Consider the following 15847-nt stretch of genomic DNA (forward strand, 5'->3'; position numbering starts at 1 on the left):
GCACTGAGGATGACACAACAATGGCGATACTGTTTAAGCACGACATGAATAACAGCGACCCAAGAACAGGTCCTTGCGGAACTCCTGATGTAACGTCAGCGCATTCGGACTGGCACTCGTTTAGCACAACGTCTTGTTTACGGAGTAAATATTGGCGTACCTAATGTACGACCTTTTTATCAAATTTGTAACCGTGAATTTTTGCTATTAACAAATCGTGGGAGACAACAGCAAAGGCCTTGCTGAAATCGAGAAAAATGCAGTCAACACTATCACGGACATCAAGAGCCTCAGCCAATTCATGTACAAACTCTGTTAATTGTGTCCCACACAAATAATTTTGGTGAAAGCCATGCTGGAACGAATGCCGTATTCCCCATGAATATATGTGATGGATTATATGTCTGTGTATAAAATGTGCTCAATCACCTTACACGTGATACTAGTTAGTGAAATTGAACGGTAATTTGTGACTACATTCCTTGGACCTGCCTTGTGTATCGGAACTGCCCACAAAGCTTCCAATCTAGCGGTAAGGGTGTACTTAAAGATGTCACAAAAAGAAGATAAAACTACAGACATATTATGCTAAGGCATAACTCCAGAATACAGGGGGGGGGGGGATGTTATCGGGGCCTTGCTTACACCATTGCCTCCTTCCTGTTTGCCTTGCTGACATTCAGTTCATTTAAAAGCTTCCTTATTCCTTCTACTTTGAGCGCAATCGACAGCATCTGATTAGCCGCAAAGGGGGTATTGAAAGAAACATCCCGCTGTGCAGACGGCCTAAACACGGAATAAAGAAAAAAAAAACGAATTCAAAAGCTGGGCCTTATCAGTATCACTTTGCACAACACTGTCATCCCGTTTAAGCGGTGGAACAGAGATATCACATTTGCCAGTGTTTCGCACATATTTCCTGACTTCTTTTGGGTTATTCTTTCCCCTCTCCTCAAATGTTTCAAAATAGTGGTTGTTTGGTTGTTTGAATGCTACTTTTCACGAATACAGTTAGTTCGCGCAGCTTGGCAAGATCGGCTGCAAGTTGCCTGGTACACGGTACTTTAGGAACGCCCTTCGCTTATTTTTAATAAGACTACGCAGCTGGCGAGATACCCAAGGTTTCTCACGTGCACGTCTGCGAGTAAGCATAGAAGAAGAGGAACAAAGCTAATACTTAATTTGGTTATTTTATTCCTAAAAACACGCCACAGATCCTCGACATTCAGTTCCTCAGCCAACGTTTCGAAGGTTGGAAAATACGAGTAGAGTGCACTTGAAATACTTTTATAGGCTGCTTTGTTATATAAAAAACATTCCACGATTTCGACCGACCAATATTGTTAGTTGCTAGGGTAATATCTGCCACGACGACTTTTTTGGACGCTGATGCCAGCAATGACGTGCGCCTTTGAGATGATGTCTGGCGTGTTGGTGCAAAGTAAATCTAGAATTTTACCCCTTTCATCGTTTCGCGTTGGTTCAAAAACGTGCAGTTCAAGTGAACATAGAGGTCCATAGGACTGACACATTCTGTCTGTAGTTCTCCTCCTATGCCAGGCCTGTGATGATTCGCCTTCTAATTAATTGCGGGCGAATTGAAGTCACCTCCAATTATAATTCTAGCGCATCGAATAACAAAAACAATTTAATATAATTATATAGGACACTCGGCTGTGTACCTGGTGGTCTGTAAAAAGTGCCGACGACCCGCTGCTCACCAAGAAAAGTTCACACCGAACATCTTCAATGTTTTCAGTTTTAATCTGCATTTCATTGGAAACAATAATTTCATGAACAAGAATAACTACTCCTCCTCCGCGGTAACTTCTATCTTTCCTAGAGCACGAGTAATTATCGGGGAAGGTCTCTCGATCGAGAACATTGTCGTCCAGCCATGACTCAGTCCCTAACAGAACCTGTGACTAAGTCATGTTTACAAGCAACCGTAGCTCATCAACTTTATGCTTCTACAGTGGACAACTTTTGGGCTTATTGGACATTATTTGCGTTTATTAAGCAGTCAATGCTCAGTCGTCAGCTTTGCTTTATCCTCCCATGTGAATTTGACCCCGTAATGTTTCAGCATAACCTTGCTATCCAGACGACGGTGATCCTTCGCACATTGCCACAGTTGCTTTTTTAAAGCACGAACAGATTCCGACAGGTCTTCCGAGATGCTCAGCACTGTACCTTTTAATTCGCGAGCATTAAACAAGATTCTTTTCTTGTCGTTCAAAGAACAAAAGTTTTGAACAGTGGTTGGTTACGATCAGAAGACTGATTGATTTTTCGATAAGAATATAATCTACTCCCAAGCGAGTGTGGCACAGATTCGTAACAACTTCTTTCATATTTGATTCAGAAAATCCATAAAAAAATCTGATTATTGCGGCGGTTACGACTTCCAGGAGTTTCTACCCGGGAGGACAAAGCTTGTATCTGTGTAAATTGTGCACCACAATTTTCTTAATACTCTTGGGGAACAGTTTGATTATTGTCAAGTTTATCAATTTTCAATTCCACTGATTCTATTCGGTTGCACAAGTCACTCAATAGAGAATTGGCCGATGCCTGATTTGCTTTGATTGGGTTTAATTTGGCCATTAGACACGGTTGTCCAACCAGTAGTTCCTTTAGCTGTACCTGAAAAGCAGGATTCAATTCAATATCGCCACAAAGAATTAAAAGCAAAAAGTATAACGCGTAGTTTGTGAGCCACAGAAAGCGCCACCTGACACCGTTGCATGTCCCCTGACAAGCACTCATTGATGCATGCCACGCTTTGGGTGGAACCGGCAAGTCATAGACATAAAAACGTGCAGAACGAAAACCAGCCTGCGTCAGCAGAAAAACACTTGTTAACCGCGGCACCAACATGACGCGGTTCCACGCCCCGGCGCCGAAATGATGTCTGCCGGCTTTTCTAGATTCCATACTCATCAAGAGCCCAACTCAGATCGCTCCAATGTTCGTAACGGATGATGTCGCTGAGTGCCAGATCGTCTGCTTCTTTTGCAGAAGTTGTGGTGATGTCAGAACGCCAAGCTCTGATTGGCTCTGATTGGAAGAATAGTGGGTAGACTTCAATGGTAGCTGCCGTCGAGTCTACCCACTATCCTTGCAATCGGAGCCAATCAGGGCTCGGCATCGTTCTGACGTCACCGCAACCCCTGCGCAATCAGCGGACGAACTTGCGTTCCGCGTTGGCAGGAGGCGATCACTGAAATGGTTTCTACAACCAAGCGAAGAATGGTTATCGGCGTGAACGCGGTGCAGTGGCAAGCCGAAACGCCAAAGCGTGAATGCCTCGGCGAGCATACATATTTGCAGACATTTGTACCTGCCAGACAAGTGTCCCAGCTCTGACTATTTTGCTGATCGATGAACGTTGATTGATATATATACCAAATCAAGGTTAACGCTGGTCCAAAACAATTTACCCTCTGGCTAATACTGGTTCGAGATAGAGCAAATAAAAGAGGGATGTTTGGAGTACGTTGGGGCCAAGGAGTTCTTTAGGCTGCTGCGCAGGCAAGGGCCAGGCCAGGAGAGGAACCTAAGAAGACTCCGGGCAGGGAACCTGGGAACCGGGAGGTTCTCTCGTATCCTTTGTTTATTTTACGTATTTACGGAAGTATAAGTACAGCGTCCGAGATCACACTCTCGCTGCGGTTTGCTGCTCATTTAAAATTACTTTTTTTCCCCATCACGTCACGGCACAAAAGCTAGGATGCGTCACTTATACCGTGTTGATTCTCAGGTCGCTACTGCCTGTGTCATCCTCACCGCGCTGCTGGCCTCGCCGATTTTTACTGCGCACGATGTCCTAACCGGACCCGCCACGGTACACCACCGCTTTTCGCCGTCGACTTCGCAGTGCTGTGGATTGGCACCGTCTTCGTCAACCCTGGAGAACTCTGTAAAGTTCAACTGGCAGCACTTGCCGGTATCACCTGACGAAGTGGGTGTGGCGAGACTACAAAAGCAGCTGCACTCATCGGAGCTACTCGGACACGGCACCGAAACTAGGATGCGATACTTATATCCTGTTGCTTCTCAGGTTGGTGTATTTTCAACGTCTTACCGAGACAACAACATCTGTGTCATTGCGGTGTCGTGCCCTACCGACGTGTACAAACGTTTGATTCTTATGGGGTGTAATCTATCCCACTGTGCTGCGAAAATGTCATCTACTGCTGGTTTTGTCGCGAACTTGCTTCGACTGCCTGGGAAAATTGAAACTAATTCCGGCCCGGATATCATAGGTTCTAAAGAAAACTCCCCGCTTTCTCGGATTGGCGCCTCGTTAAGCGGCCTTTCTGCAGGTCAAGGAACAATTTTAAATGAGATAAAATCATAACAAGAGAAACAAAATGCAACTGGCAGAGTTCTTGGGGACTTGAGGACGCAAATGAACACCATTGACCGAGACGCATCTGCCTTAAAAGTGATAAAAGATTAAGTCGCTTCAACTTCCACAATGAACGCAAGAGCCAGTGCACACCTTGAACCTGTAATGCAGAAATGCGAAAACTTATAAAACCACTCTAGACGTAAAAATCTTTTTGTTTTTCAACCTTCCCGACGTTCGCGGTGAAACATGGGCAAAATCTGAGGAGAGCGTGATTGCCTTTTGCAAGGAAATGCTTTGCGTCGTTATTCCCCCTCCTGCTATCGAACGTGCTCACAGGCTTGGCTTTTCTCGTGAAAACCGGGCGTCTGCGAGGTCCATAATCGTAAAATTAGACTCGCACAAAGAAAAAGAGCTGACCCTGTCAAAGGCGTTTAAACAAAAGGAAACTAGTTTCCGGGTAAGTGACGACTATTCATGTTCGTAACCCAACAAAAAACTTGCCACGTTTTCGAAATCTAAGGGCAAGACATTACGATCCGGCATGACAAGTTGATAATGGGAAACTTAGAGTACATTTACGATAAACAATCAAACTCGGTGAAAGCACCCCTTGCATAGTAATCCCACGGTCATCAACCGCATTTCTTTTCCCCTGAAAGCTGCTCTCGCCCCTCTCAAGTCAAGTCTATATTTTTTTTCGTTGCCAACACCAGAAGTGTTAATACAAAGCAGGACGACCTTCTTTCGCAGGCAGTCCAGTCATGCTCAGCCGACATTATTATTTTAATAGAAACTTGGCTCACTGCTTGGATGGAACAGCGCGGATGGAACAGCGCGGATAATACAGTCACACTCACGGGCGCACAAGAAGGAAACAGACTCGCAGCGCTGTTTCCTTCTTGTGTGCCTGTGGGTGTGACTGTATTTCCGCGCTGTTTCATCCAAGCATAAATTACCAACTAGCCCAAACATCCAGATTATCAAGCTGATATCTCAAACTCGGAACTAACCACACGCTCCTCACATTTCATTTTTCGTAATAACAGAGCAGGCCGAAAGGGAGGAGGTGTGCTTGTAGCAGTCAAGAAGACACACCGCATTGATCGTTCTGATACTGTTCCAACCGTTGAAGCCGTTTGGGTTAGAATACAAATGCCTACCATGGTTATTATGGTAGTTGCTTGTTATAAGCCCCCAAGTGTTTTGGATTTTGCGCCGCTACTTCATCATTTTCTGGAGTCGCTTACTCTTTTATACCCAAAGGTTGTACTTGTTATTTCTGGTGATTTCAACTACCCTGAAATTAAGTGGCCTATTTTGTCTGATAAAATACTGTTTCTGGGGTGGCAGAACCTACCGAAATAATCTCAGCATTTTCTTGACGTTATATACTCTTTTTCACTTTCTCAAATTGTTAATAAACCAAGTCGTGGTGCAGCCATGCTTGACTTGACCTTTTTTTATCTCAAATCCCGATCTAGTTTCAAATACTGTGTATATGGAACCATTAGGTGATCACATATCTATTAATGTTGAACTTTCCAATCCATCATGTGAGCAACCCCTTCGGGCAAAAACAATTTTTCGTTACTCTAGGGCCATACCTTCACGCTATTAACCAACACTTTTCGCTATTTTCAGCATAGTTTTTAGAGGTTTTGCCTCTCCATCTCTGAATAAAAACTGGATTTTGTTCAAGTGTAACTTGCTTGAGTTGCGTGACAGATTTATTGCGAAAACAACAATTTACACGTCATTTTTTTTTCGAACCCATGGTTTTGAACACGTTTGAAGAGGTTGTTAAAAAAAAGAATAGGCTTTTTGTACCGCAAAGGCGTCTCAGACTGCTGTTTCGGGGTTAAAATACAAGAAATGTTATTCCACTTGCAAATAAAAAATGCGAAAGGTCGGTCTTTTAATTATTATCTTTGTAATACACCGAAAACAAACTCCAAAAAGTTTTGGCCCGCTGTAAATCCAAAGCAGGTAAAGGACTCGGTCAGCTTGACGGACGCCCCTGGAAAACGTTTAGTGACAGCCAAGAGTTGTGAGCTGTTTTATACTTTCTTTAAGGAAGTGTTTACTGATAAAGTATTTCCATTACCCTTTCACTGACCAGACTACTCATAACCACCCGACTGAATCAGATCATTTTAACAAATGACAGAATTTCCAACTTAATATCAAATTTACCATCTAACTCGATTCCCGGTCCCGACCTTACATCTACAAGGTTGCTCAAAATTACAAGTGATATACCTAGTGTTCTCTCATCCCGCATATTTCAAGAATCCATTGAATCTGGTATCGTTCCGGCTGACTGGAAATCTGCATTGGTTGTCCCGATTTTTAATGATGGCGCAAAAGACGCTACAAATTTGAGACCCACATCTTTAACCTCTGTTGTAAGTAAATTGATAAAACATGTCGTTTATTCCCATGAAATAAATTATTTAAGCGTAAACAATATACTCTTCCCAAACCAGCAGGGTTTTCGGAGCTGTCCTGTTTATCTCAACCCTTATTTTTTCATTTTAACGGACATCCACCATAACCTACATAACAAACATGAAACTCATGCTATTTTCATTGATTTTAAAAAAAGCATTCGATAAAGTCCCACATTGCCGTCTTACCCAAAAATTAAAAGCACTTAAAGTAGAAACGTCGTTTTTAAATTGGATTGAAATCTTCCTTTCAGACCGCACACATAACGTTGCTATAGGCAACAATTGTTCGTCACAGAAACTTGTTAAATCGGCAGTACCACAGGGAACCGTGCTGGGTCCATTGTTTTCAATTTACATAAATAGCCTGCCAGATCTCCTGAATTCCATTATTAGATTATACGCGGACGACTGTGTGATTTATAACTAGATAATGAGTGTAACCGACTGTACTCTCTTCTTGCAAAATGATTTGTCACATATACAAGCATGGCGTCGAGAATGGCAAATGGAGATCAATGTTTACAAAACTAAATTTCTTAGCCTCACAAAAAAAAAAACGTTACTTAGATATACTATACCAATTGTAGCCGTAACGTCCTACAAGTATCTTGGTGCCAACTTTAACCATAACTTGTCATGGGAGCCTCATATGAACTACATATCTCCGAAAGCAAACAAAACTTTGGAATTTCTAAAGCACCATTTCTATAACGCCACGCAAGAAACAAAAGTGATAGCATATAATTTTCTCATCCGTCCTCAACTTAAGTATGCATTCATTTCATTGTCTGAAGCCCCCATTCAGTTGTATTTACAAAAAAAAAAAACTTGAAGTAGTACAGAACCGGGCTTCGCGTTTCATTCTCCACAATTATCAGCCCACAAGTGTTATCGCATTGAAAGCTAAATGAAACCTCCCTCTTTTAAAGCACAGGATAAAAGTAGCACGTATTACCCACCTCTACAAAATTTACTATAATTTTCCTTAAAAAAAAAATATGAATACAGCCCACCGGCCACCCACATCTCCCCCCGCAACGACCATCCACTCAAAATTTAACTAACTGCACCTAGGACTAACCTATAAAAAGATTCTTCCTTACAACTGACCTATTACTGATTGAAACAACCTCCCGGAACGTACTCTGAGCATCCCAAAATGCAATACCTTCAGGTCTGCCATTTCCTCTCTCGTCACCATCTAACGTCCTGTTTGCACGTGTTCTCAAACCGACACAGACATCCTAGTATTTTTTTGTTCGTTGTGTTACTCTGAGTGCTTAAATTTAGCCCCCCCCCCCCCTTTTTTTTATGTAAAGCCCTCTGTGGGCATTTAAGGGCGAAATAAATCAAAATGAAATGATTGAAATAACTAGTAGTAGGGATTTCTCGCAGTAAAGTTCACAGCCAATGCTAGCAAAGCGTCAGTTCCAAAAGTGCGAGCCCCGTTCTAATCCCATACCCTCATAAACGCACGCACACAGGAGTCCAGCTCACACGCGCAGACATCCTTGACCCGGTGGTCAAATGTCACTCTTAGGCCGCCACTGTAGTCGTCGTCGGGTCAGGACGGAAGAATAGGGAGGCTTTGGATGACGCGAGATCATATTCCAAAGTGCCCACATTGTGGGTTCCTCTGGTCCACACTAATCCCGACAACCCACTTAGCCGGGGAAAATCGGCGCTGATTTCTTGGTCCAAGTGCGCCTCTGCAGCCACAACACTTCAGAGTTCGGCGTGAACTCGACTCGGCTCGTACCGAGAACGACTGCTACGTCACCGTTCAGCCAGGACTCGGATCCAATCACATGTCTTGTACACAAAAATGGCGACCGCCAATGTTGCTTGACGGGGTTTTGAAAAAATGGTCTATTGGCGATCGATACGATCCAAAAATGAGACTTCATCACCTTTAGATTCGGTGTCAAACACTAAAGCGATATCGTTTCTTCTTTTTTTCTTTTGGCTTTGTCACGAGTATGTTTTAATGATTCTGGAGGGTGGAAAAGCGTTCCCTGTTTCCTGAGATTCCAGATATAGCTTCGGATAACTGGAAACCGTAATTTTAAGCACCAAGATGGCCGACGTGTCGTTGCTCTAAGCGTGGTTTATTATAGTGGCTCTAGCTCAGGCCGTGCTTTGCCTCCAGCGAAGTGCATCCGATTCCACCTGATGGACACCGCCACAAATAACAACTGGCATTACACTTCCTCGTCCCCCTTCGCGAGGAAATGCAACATGACACAGTGCGAAACCCGAGAAGATATGCCTGTTCCGAGGAAAACTGGTGACGGCCCCTCTTGTTTAGGTGCACTCTCGCTTTCCGAGGCTCCGCTACGGTCCTGTACGTGCTCGTATGCGTTCTCACCAACGGAGCTTTACACGTGCATGTCTCTATTCGCGGACGCGGAAGAAGTGATCCAGACTATACGTGTAGACACCCCTTGGAGCAACCGCCTCCCCCCCACGCACTTTGCCAGGGACGGGCAAAAAGAAACGCCGTGTCCGCAACGAGCGGCGCTTCACCCAGCGAGATGAGGAAGCTACTAAAACTGCAAATAAGCGGCACCCGGCTGTACAAAATTGCCACCGTGTAGGCGACAATTAAAACGAATCGCCACGGGAAAAACGGCGGCGCGAATAGGAACAAGCAAACACTACGTTTCAGCAAAGAAGCAAGAATAAGTGGCCGTCTGATAAAATGTAAATTAAGACTCCACTCCCCAGAGACCATCAAGAGTCTGCAATGGTCCCGTCTCAAGATAGACTGAAGCGGAACGCGCGTATACGATGGAGGTTCCCGGAACGTGATTGGTCAAGCCGGCTGACGTCGACACTGACGTTAAGCGTTCTGGATAGCTGATTGGCTAAACTGACTGAGGAAGCCGGTGACGCAGATGCGTTTCCCGGCACGGGATTGGTTCAGATGGGGTCGCAGCCTTCTGTTTGGTCCGTCACAAAGCCAAAAAACTATGGAGTGGAAGCAAGAACCGCTTTTCACCACGCGTCGCCCCTTTTTTTAACGTTAACTCGAGCGTTAAAGGGAGGAAATTTTTAGATGAAAGAAAGTCCGTTCAATCGTCCGTGGGTGTGCTGATTTGTTTGTTTGTTTGTAGTCGTGCATTAGCTCGTTTTCCTTTGTCTTGAACGCTAGTTCTTCTAGTCTCGGTCAACACCGTCGTGCCTGAGCGGTTTCTGCCATTTATGAACTCTGGTATATCGAGGAAATCGTCACGCCAGATTCGGTCGTCCGTCCCTCACTTTGCGGGACCCAAACGAGGATCTTTGCAGAGCGGTTCGCGACTCATTTGATCCATGGCATTGTCTGCACTATACTTCATCCTCTATTTTGTGCGTATACTTCGAATCCGTAACAAAAACTGTTCGTAAAGATGCTTTATTATTTCTAATAGGGGCCACCGCCACCGTGTCTGAGCAACGTGATTACTCCTCTCGCATATTATTAATATCTCTCATTTCCTTTAATGTTTTCTTGGTCTAGTGGTTATGCAGTATATTGAGCCATATAAACAATACCTGCTTGCGTTTCGTTAATGACCTCGGAGATCATCTTAAGTGCTTAACGTATCCGTTGTAATTTATTTATTAAGCTTTTTTCTTATTTCTAATCTAAATTGTACTTTCAAATCTGCGGTTTTCACAGTTGGTGAGTGGGTTGTTTAGTCGTTCGTGTCAAGAGCCCCTTAAACGTTTACGTAAATTAGCTGATATCACTTCCCACGTGTCAGCTAAGTGGGTTTCCAAAAAGATAAACAATATGGTCTAGCAAAAAAAAAAAAAAAGGTCAAAGGGGAGGCGAGTTGGGGTGCGTATTTAAGGACCACTGACACGTCAAATCATTTTTTTTATTATTATTATCCGAAACGATCGAAAATTATGCCCGGACATTACCCTCAAAATTCGAAACTTGGGAAATCAATATGTGTGAAGTAAAAAAAAAAAAAAACAATTTTCAAATGCCGAATTTCAAGTTCCCGCGCGATCCGCGCCACTGCAGTGACGTCAAATATTGAGCGGTCCTGCGAGTCGAGTTTCTCCGAAGCCTCCGAACTGCCGTGAGTGTAGTGTTCGCCGGCGTGCCGCGAGCAACTGGCAGCGAGCAGACGACTCTTCACTTTCGAGTTTGAAATTCTTTTAGGGCCTTTTTCAGCGATCTCAAGTTCTTGAAACGGTGTGAGGTAGAAAGGAACGCGCAGTGGCCTTTTGTGAGCTACGACAGGGGCCACGTCTAGCCGGTTCTGCGTGAATGGCTGCTCCGGCGGAGTCACAACCGAAACTACGATAGACAGACGCCAAATCCAGTTGTTTTGACCGTTTGACGATTTCTTTTTCGAAGTCTGAGAGGTCGTCGGGCACTTGAATAATATAACTTCGTCCGATTCCCCGACTCACCGATCAATCTCTACAACATGCGTCGAGCGCCGCCATGTTTTCCGAGAGAGAATAAAACGCCAGGAGGCGACATCACTTCGTATTCCGATTTTCGGTATTTCAGTGTGCCTTTGCAATTGCGTTAAAAACATGATTTACGAATGCCATTATCTCACTAGAACTTGTCTTCTTCTCGATTGTCAATATACTGTTGAAAAATGCGAGCTGAGCCAGAAAACCAGAAATGTATGGGTAACAAAGAATTGTGTAGTGAAGCAAATAACAACAAGCGCACCAATGTGCGGAACGCTGCATATGATGCCCTTGAAAGAAGACTCTAGACCGTGGGTGGCCAGGCTGCGGCTCGATGGCCGCAAGCGGCTCTTCGCGTGTTAAAGTGCGGCTCGCGGCTCCCTACCCTCCCGTACGCCCCTCTCCCACTTTCCCGCCTCCCTTCCGGTCACACGAGCACTTCCCCAAAAAGAGAAATTGAAAGCGGCTTAAATCGAAAGACAGGTTGCGGTTAGGTAGTGTTGTGCTAGTGCTACCTACGTACGGTTGAACTGCTTTTGACTCGAATAGATTGAAAGTAGTTCGAGTGTCATTTATTGCTCTAAACAAAACTTTGCCTTTCTTCCCCCCCCCCCCCCCCCCCCCCGCGGCTCTAGGAAGTTTTGTGGTTTTGTTTGCGGCTCTTAGGTCGGGTCAGCCTGGCCACCCCTGCTCTAGACAGTTGGAGACTGCTATTAGATAGAGAGATAACTATTGAAGTTAGCCTACTGCCTTGTTTCTTAGGCTTTTACCTCGTATTAATTTTTTTTCCCGTTTGAACAGCCATGTTTGCTTGTTTGTTTATTTGTTTGTTTGCTCGTTCGGCGGTGACAGGCAGTTAGGTAAACTTGTATCTTATGTATTATCCTACTCCTAGCTGTACTCCTTCGCTTGTTTTCTCATTAAGTATTACTTTATACGTTGCACAGAGTTATTCCTATTAATTTCTTACCTGCTTTATGTTAAGGACTACTTCAATATAAGAAGCGTAAGAACGTTTCAAAGAGGGGGAGGTGTTGACGTTCTCTTAAAACAGAGTTCGGTCTGAACTCTAACAGACGATCTGAAATGAAACCGGCATGGGTGGGATTGGAGAAAATAATCACCCGGTACGAGCATGAAAACTTGGTGTCACCCTTAGATTTCGCTTCTCGTTCATGCGACCTGGGGCTCTACGTTAGATGTGCTGCGAGAAATTTTGAAATATCGCCAACCGCCGTGATTGGCAAGCGCCAAGGCCAAACACAGCGCTGGCCAATCGCGGTGATCGGTGATCTCGCCGACTTCCTCGCAGAGTGTGTAACTAGAGCCCCTGCGCGAGCGTTCAACGACTGAAGAGGAAAAAAAAAACACGTACGTTTCACAATACACAATTTCTATAGCAAACATCAGGTGCAGCTTACAGGCACGTAAGGTTTCTTTTTTGTCGTTGTTGTTCTTGTCTTGTTTATCGCAGTTACTTAATCCGAACTTATATCATTCTAGGAGGCGACCCCATGCGCATCGAAATCCGTATCTAATCCGCCGCCTTAGACGGCCGCATCGAGGAATTGCCCGACTTCCTTTCTAGATACCCCGTTCTCGACCTTAGCCATATCCTTATTCGAGGTCACGTGGAAGCCAGTTTAGGCTGAGCCCGTTCGTTGAACTCGTAAGATTCTCTGCTAGCCATTTTATTGGCTCGAAACGTTCGCTCGATGTTAGCTTTCGTAGACTCACTGAAAAGAAGAAAAAAAAGGGCCGCCGAGTTTATTTTTTACCAAAACACACAAACGGCCAATCACGGTGACAGTAGAAAGATCCGAGCGAATCACGAAGCTCCTGCAGAATAGGATATAGATCTGAAACACGGGACCGTATGCAGGGGCAATGAACGAGCGAAACGTCATTTTAATATAGACCCTTTGCAAAAAAACCTCGTCGAGCAACACTGGGGGTCGCCATTTCTCGGGTACGAAGCGTGGGTACTGCATCCGAATCGTGGCCGAAGGCTGACGTAGCGAACGTTTTCGACACAAGCCTGAGCCGAGCTCACGCCGAGCGCCGACTTGGAACCTCGTGTCCAATGCGTGTTCATGCAGAGCGCGTGCCCGAGCAATGAGGGAGCTCGGATATTTCAGGCAACCGCTGCCAGATGGCGCGCCCTTTTGAAAAAAAAAAAAATTACATCATCTTCCCGAGGGGAACCATGGGGTGATGCGGAGCATCGTTCCATGACACTTCATCGGAAGAACGGAGTGGAGTCAACAGCGGTGAACTGAACGCGCGCAGAGTTGGTTTGTTCTTTATGTTTATACAGCCTTGAAGGAGGTGCGCCTCAACGGGTAATCAGTCTCTTAGCTGAGATGAGAAATTTAGCCAGTGCAGTACAACCGCTAACCTGGGATTCTTAACGTGCATCACGCAGTAGTCATCACACGAACGCGTGCCGGTACGAAACTCATCCAGATCGAAACGGGCGAGGGTCGAAACGGGCGGGGGTGGCGGGGACTCGAACCCAGGAGGTTCCCAGCGCAAGCTTTCGATCCACGCTCCGTCTGAGACGCGTTAGCCCACTCGGCCACTTCCTCCCCTTGAACGCGCGCAGCGCGCTACCGCTACTTATATTCAAACTTGACGGAGAGGACTATAGAGGAGGAGAGTTGCGCCTGCGCGCGCGGTGTGAGTAGAAGCGAACGTACGCGAAGTGCACGCAGCTGGTAGCTGCGTGCACTTCGCGCAGCTGTTGAAGAGAGAGAGAACGCACGCGCAGCTGTTGGAGAGAGGGACGCAGCTGGTAGCTGCGTGCACTTCGCGCAGCTGTTGGAGAGAGAGAGGACGCACGCGCAGCGAGGAGAGTTGCGCATGCGTAGTGTGAGTGCGGACTACGACGCCGCGGGACATAGCCCGAGCAAGAGATGCTCCGCATCTAAAAGGGGTCTACTGTCCCATGCGCAGATATGGCACGTTTTAGAGCGCAGATCTCAGCCGCCCGTTTCCGGCTTTAGCGGGTTCGCCGTCGCCGTAACCGCGCGTTGCATTATGGGACGTTTCCCATATTGACGTCAGACGTGACGTTACGTGTGAGGTCACGAGGGTAAAATTTTACCGCTAAACGAGGCGCAAAAATTTTTCAGCTCAATTTAGCGGGGAAATTTTCCCGCTAAATTTAGCGTAAAAATTTTCCCGGGTTCAGTGACTTCACGCGTGACGTCATGAGGGTAAAATTTCCCCGCTAAATTTAGCCAAGAAATATCCCGCCAAATTTAGCGGAAAATTATGCTCTTAAGACGTCACAAATGGTGTCACATTTGACATCACACGTGACTCTCTCCTCCTTATCCTCCCCTCCTTTTCCTCGAGAGCTGAGCCCTAATTTGGCATTACAGAAAAATGTTAACGTCTCCTTTTTTTTAAGTCTAGTCGTTATTGTGAACTTCGAGATTCGCTCAGATACTTTTCTATTGTTTGCCGTAAGTGGGCTCTCTCCGTGTCCGTACGGGAAAATGAACTCGCGGATAATTATTAAAGCAGGAATTTTTTTTTTTTTTTTAACGCTATCAACACTCAAAATTTTATTCGTCCGTCCGTCCGTCCGTCAGTGGATTTCCCGCTAAATTTAGCGGGGAGATTGATATTCGGAGACCTATATAGTCGAATTCAGTTTCTCGGCTGAATGTAGCGCGATAATTGATGTCACGATGACCTGACGTTACGGGACATACAGACCAATTGAACTTCCCCGCTAGATTTAGCGGAAAAATTTGACGTCGCGTCAAGTACACAAATTCAATTTCCCAGCCGAATGTGGCGGGAAAAAAGGGCAATCTAGTTACCCCGCTAAATTTAGCGGGTAAAATTGACGTCACGTGACCTCACGTCACGCGACTTACAGAACCGTCCAGTTTCCCCGCTAAATTTACCAGGAAAATATACAGTCACGTGATATATCCATTCATTTCGCCAATTACCTCCAATGCATTTCATGCATTCCAAGGATCGCTGTCAATTCTTTATTTCTTCTTTTTTTTAGAATGTACTTTTTTTTTAGGCATACACTAAAATGTGAAAAACAGTATGCTACGGTCGCTGACAACTTAAAGAACACAGGGCGTGGTTTATTATATTGACGCTTCTTTGTGATAATTCGTTCATCGGCGTTTATGTCGGCCTATGCTTTAACCTTATTGGCGACGGAGTGACATTAGAATGCCCGAGGTTTGCCGCAACAGGACGTTTCTTAGTTAAAGGGATATTACAACGAAATTTCCGCGCTTATTTCGTGGTCTACAGATGTTCAACGGAGCAGTATCACATCTGAGACACCAATCTCTCGTTTAGAAAAGCGAAGAAATGAATTTTAAAGCGAATAAAATAATTAGCGAAGGGCACCTGGTGGACGTCGCTAAACCCGCGTTTGGAATGCCCGTCTGGGAACCTTGACAGGTAGTGACGGTAACTGTCTCGCCTCCGGCCTCCACGAGAGAAAAGGGGAAGGAGGAACTTTCCTCTCACCGGGACACTGTCCCAGACGTCGCTATTGTCCTTTACAAAATTATACAGGATTGACTCGTCACTCAAAATTCGTACAAAAGCATCTTTGGAATTAGTTGCGGTG

The sequence above is a fragment of the Ixodes scapularis genome, unplaced genomic scaffold, assembly GCF_016920785.2.
Source record: "Ixodes scapularis isolate PalLabHiFi unplaced genomic scaffold, ASM1692078v2 PGA_scaffold13__105_contigs__length_92229423, whole genome shotgun sequence".
Taxonomy (NCBI): domain Eukaryota; kingdom Metazoa; phylum Arthropoda; class Arachnida; order Ixodida; family Ixodidae; genus Ixodes; species Ixodes scapularis.